Source organism: Meleagris gallopavo, chromosome 5 (assembly GCF_000146605.3).
Source record: "Meleagris gallopavo isolate NT-WF06-2002-E0010 breed Aviagen turkey brand Nicholas breeding stock chromosome 5, Turkey_5.1, whole genome shotgun sequence".
Taxonomy (NCBI): Eukaryota; Metazoa; Chordata; class Aves; order Galliformes; family Phasianidae; genus Meleagris; species Meleagris gallopavo.
The window spans coordinates 22,554,382-22,560,047 of NC_015015.2; positions in this window are offsets into that span (position 1 = coordinate 22,554,382).

A 5,666-nucleotide genomic window follows, 5' to 3' on the forward strand; every position below is an offset into this window, starting at 1 on the left:
CTCAACTTGTTATGAGAGATGCCTTCTAATGGATCACAAGCTCTCTACCAGAGCAATATCTACTGTGTGCATGAGTGTTTTTTTGTTGGCTGTTTCATTCCTGGCATAGCAGAATGTTTTGAAAGATCAGGAGTAGGAATTCCTGGATAATGAGACTGATTTTTATTAATTATTTTCCGCCTCCTCAACTAAAGTGCTCAAAATACACAGTCTTTGATGCAATTACTATTATAATTCAGTTTAGTTATCAGAATTCCAAGAGCTTATCAGAATTCCAAGAGCATTACAAGATTTAATGTACATGAATATTTTTGGTGTTTTTAAATCTCTAGCTGCTAGTTTGTATGCTCCTAAATAACTTCCAGAATTTCTTCTAGATCAGATCTTAATTAAGGGCCCCACTGTATTAAAGCACATTAGAAAGAAACAACTACAGAAACATACAAACAATTATAGCTAATATTATGTGAGTAATAATGTGTATAAACTGCAAAAACAGATTAGCATCAACTCCAGGAGACTCTTCAGCATTGATGATCTTTCAGGATGCTCTTTTTCACATCTTCAGGTACTCCCAAGAAGTGGACTTAGCAAGAGAAGTATGTAAATAAAACCAACCAACCTAAAAGCTACATCACTGTACAGCTATAGTGCCTCACAGCTTTGCACAGCTTGGCAGTATAATTTCCCATTAACCCTAGAAAACAAGATTAAAGGACAGAACGTGTAGCAAAGTGCAAGTAGAGCTGGCCATACCAGAGATAACACTACGATATGAGTGCGACATGAACAGCTATTCAGGAACGCATGCTAAATGGCAACACAACACATTGTATTCTGTATATTCACAGATTCAAAATCACTTTCAACAAAAAAAAATTGAGAAATGGTTCAGTTTGTAATTTTGTTGTGACTGTAACTGAATATTTCTTTCAAAAAATTAATCAGACATCAATCACAAACCATGACATTATAGTCTTTCACTGCACACGCATCCTGAGACCCCACAGAGACTGCCTTCATTTTTCAAGTCTCGCCACAAATACCTCCTGGAAGATGCAGTGCAGATGCTAAGCATCACCGCCCCTTCACTGCACAATCGTTGAACTTTTTTCCCCTAAAAAATAAATCAGTCTGAATTTATTCAGCATGTTATTAACATTGTGGAATTAATGACCATTCTGGCTTGTTACAAGGACATTAGATAACCTTTGACAGGCTCCCTATCAATGCATACTCAAACACAGATGCCTCTATACTCTCCAGTTCTGAAAATCTAACCTCACTCAGGATCAGATTCCATGTGATATCAAGCTAAGGTAAATGTCCTGTAGTACAACAGCAGGTTTGGTTTGAAGCTGCAATCTTTTGGAGAAAGTATGACACTGAATCTAAGAAGATTCAAACTTATCATCCATACAAGCAAACTTTAATGCATCAGCAAGGAAGTCATTCATCCTCCACATTATAGCTCTCCTATTTATACAAAAAAGTAAGAAAGGGAAAAGGAAAAGGCTTTGTTTTCTCTTTTTAGACCACAACATCTCGTAGATGAAGTGCTCCACAGAAGCCTAGCAAATGTTTCAACTACGAAGAGACTCAGCATATCTCATGCCTAGATAGAAGTGTTGGGAACAGATGAGTCACAACTTGAACCACTGATTGAGCACCTGGGGAAAGGACCCGGTCAGCCCTGGAAGCACAGGTGAAGACAATTCAGCTGTGTGACCAAAACTGCTGGAACCTTGCTGCACCTCTCTTAGACCTCATTTAAGGGCTGACTGCGATGGGGGAAGGATCTCTGGTTGGAGATTCCTCCCTCGTGGAGTCTTTTCAGCAAGCCTAGATCTTCAGAGACAGGTGAGCACCTTTACTTTTCCTGTGAAATACCATTCTATCTGTACTGGTCCCTTTGCTGTTATATCCTCTATTGTTCTTCTAGTGCACTAATCTTTCCACTAATTGTAACAGTAGTCTGAGCATTGAATATGATGGTAAAGAAAATCATATGATCATAGAAGCTTTATAGCTGGAAGGGTTGAGTTTAAAAGCTATCTAGTCCAACACCAGAGAACAGGAGCACCCACAGTTAGGTCAGGCTGCTCAGAGACCACACTGCACTCCAGGTGAGGTCTCAGTCTCATCAATGCAGAGCAAAGGGGCAGGATCACCTTCCTCCACCTGCTGGCCATGCTTCTTTTGATACAACCCAGGATATTGTTGGCTTTTTGGGCTGTAAGCACGCATCGTTGGCTCATGTCCAGCTTGCCATCCACCAGTACTCTCAAGCCCTTCTCAGCAAGACTGCGTTTAAATCCTTTCACCCCCAAGCTTGTAGTGATAGTGGGGATTACCAGGACCCAGGTGTGTGACCTTGTACTTGGATTTGTTGAACCTCATGAGGTTCATCTGGGCCCACTGCTCCAGCCTGTCTGGGTCTCTCTGAATGGCATCCCATCCCTGTGCCATTGGCTGCACTTGGACTTTCTAACTCAGTATTTCTGTCCAGTAGAAGAGTAAACCCCAGTTCTGTGCAAAGTTGCTGCATAACTGAAGTACTTTGCTGGAAGCTACTCTTGGCTTTGTAAAATGTGAATGCGTTCTTCCAACTCATTAAGCCTAAGAGAGGTGAGGAAACAGGACCATGTTCCTGGCACTTAATAGCCCCATGCCTTACCAATAAGGCACTTCCTTAATGGTATATTTATGTTCTTACATGTCTTATGCTGGCAAAGGAAGAAAAAAAACCCCAACATCCTAGAGTTGGGGAGTAGAGAGAAGGAGACCCCAGAGGAAAACTTCAGAAATTTGTGATAATCTTCAGCACTTTCTTTTTGACAGAGAAGATGGGGAAATCTACAGTTTGAAGCTTCAGAAAACAGCTGCACGAGTAGAACAATAAACTGAGTGCTCTGAGTCTGTTATAAATAATGGAGCAATCACCAGTTATTAAACCATAATGAGGAAGGCATGGAAAAGTGTCTCAAATAAGCTTTACTTTGCCTACTGTCGTTCTAGTCTCATCCATCAAACATAAAACACATTTTCATCACTATCCCCAAACACTAACTATTGTTTACTCAGTGAAAATACTGTCTTAAATATCCTCCTTGCTACAGCTTCTTCCCTGCAGCCTTCCTGCCATCTTTGCAGACTTCATCTCCTTTCCTATTCACTGAATTCTAGTTGTCTCTGTTCTTCTACCTATTGTCCCACAGTCACTATGGCATGAGATTTGCATTTCCCAGGAACTTCTCTGTACCAAAACTTGCAGTTATTTTCATCTTGAGTGAGTGCCTGATACATTTTTATTTTAACTCACAACTGCTTCTACTTCCCTTAGAATGTTAGACTGTATTGTCCTCTTAGCATCCAAACTGGAAGCAAAAAAAAAAAAAAAAAAAAACCTTACAAATTGAGGGGGGGAAAAAAGATAAATACCTCAAGTAGCACAAAATACTTTGGCCACTCAGTTCATTTGGCCTGTTCTGGGTGTTGAGAAAGGAAAAGGGAGAAAAGAGGCTAGGTGAAGCTTCCTCATTTCAGATCAGGAGAGCAAAGAGTGCCATCCAACCTAGGAGACTCAAAGAATATCTTACATGGCAGCCTGGGACAACAATTTCAGAATGAAATTATAGAATGTGAAACTTTTTTTTTTAAATCACAGTTGCTTACAACCCCACAACAGACAACTATTAACAAGACTTAGAGGTACAGAAGAGGACAAATTCAAATAACAGCGATTTCAGAATGCTAGGATGATGTAAAAAATGAAAAAGTATCTTATGAACACACTTTTTATTGATTTCCTAATATGAAGACAGAATTCATTCCATAGGATCTCATGAAGACCAAAAAAAAAATATCCTGATAACATTTACAGCCAGTGAAAATATCCAGCATAGCAAACACTTTCTAACAGAGGATAGACTGCAGCTTAAACAGAAGGACACCCTCCCTACATGATCAACCAAACAAGCTCTTAAACAGTTACTTCTCAATCTGACATACAATCATAGAGTCCTTAAAGTTGGAAGGAACCTTTAAAGGTCATCTAGTCCAACACCTTTGCAATGAACAGGGGCATGCACAGCTGAAACAGGTTACCCACATAGTTGTATGAGCCTTTTCCTAATCTAAACACTAGAATAATTAGAAGGTGTCTCAAAAAAAAAAAAAAAGTGATCAGGAAATAGAGAGCGAAGGAGACATTTCATGTAGGCTACTAGAGCTGCTTGTACAATGTTGTACATATCTCCAAAACATGCTTCTCAGCTTTAGGTGTAAAACAGAAAACCGGTTATTTCTTATAAGAACTACAAGAATTGGTAGTCTGCTTCCTAGCTTGTTTTGGATGTTTCAATCCTAACTGACAAGTTTCATACAAGTAAGGGTTAAGCACCTATTTCATTAAAAACAATTAAATGAGCCCAAAACCAAGTTGGCTTGTTACAGAAAGAAAAAGAAAAAAGAAATTTTGCAAGTTTCAGCCTAGAGCAATTCTGTGGAAAAGCTGAGTGTCTCTATTAATGCGTAGGCTGAAAATGCTGATGTAGTATAACAGAGTGACACACAATTGAAGGGTGTATCTAAATGGCATGCTGCAATATTGTTCTCAAATACTTGAACTAATGCCAAATTGAAATCCATAATTCTCTCAAGAATCACCCTGTGCAGAGAGCTAAAACTCCTATTTCCTGCCTTGAGTTTCTGTAGCACAGAACAGCAGTGTGGTTATGTAGGCATGTACAAAGCACCTACCAGCAGTATAGTAGCAAAAGTGCAGGGGTTCTACTCCAAGAGGATGTAGATCACCCCTCTGCTTTAACTCTTCAGCCCTCTTTATTGCTGTGGGGCATTCTGAAAGGGAAGTCGGATCCTGACTCGTTGATCCTAATGTTGGGCAGAAGAAACAGCTGCTTCAGCCTTCCCCTGCAACAGTAGCTTTCCATTTACTAGAAGCTACAATGTTTCTCTAGCTCTGTTACGTTCTGACTTACCGGAGACAGCAAAACCATACTGAAACATGTAACGCAAACCAACATGCACCATTTCTTACCTTTCCTTATATAACAAAGCCACGGCAAATTAAGTATACTTTAATAACAGTTATTAGCAAACAGCCTCTCGGGCCTAGAAGGTAATGGCTGAAGAGTCTCACTTCAAAAACATTGATTTGAACGCTCTCCAAATGCTCACAGCTTGCAGTTCATCTCCTCTTTAGCAATTAAGTGATGTCATATTGATTTCTTTCCTTCATAATTACCTTTCACTTGACACAATAACACCTCATCACTTTGCCTTTTAGTTCACTGGAAGGCATAGCGGTAACGCCAACTGCCAGAGCAAAGGGATGCAGCCCACAGGGGAGCGGCTGCTTTGTGAGGTAAAAGGTTTTTCTTATGTGGCATAAAGAGATCGGCGGGAAACATTACCTTTATTTCAGAGGAAAAGCCCACTTTCCGACACCCTCGCAGTCGAAGAGCAGCACCCTTTCTGACGCTAGAGGAGCGAGCGGCTCGCTTTCCTCAGGCCATCGGTAAGACCGCAGCCCCCTCAGGGAGACTCCGGCCCGGCAGTGCCGCTTCTCGGCCGAGCTGAAGCCGGGTACCGAGCTCCCCCACCCGCTCTGCCACACACGCGGCCCCGATGCCGGCACGCGGCTC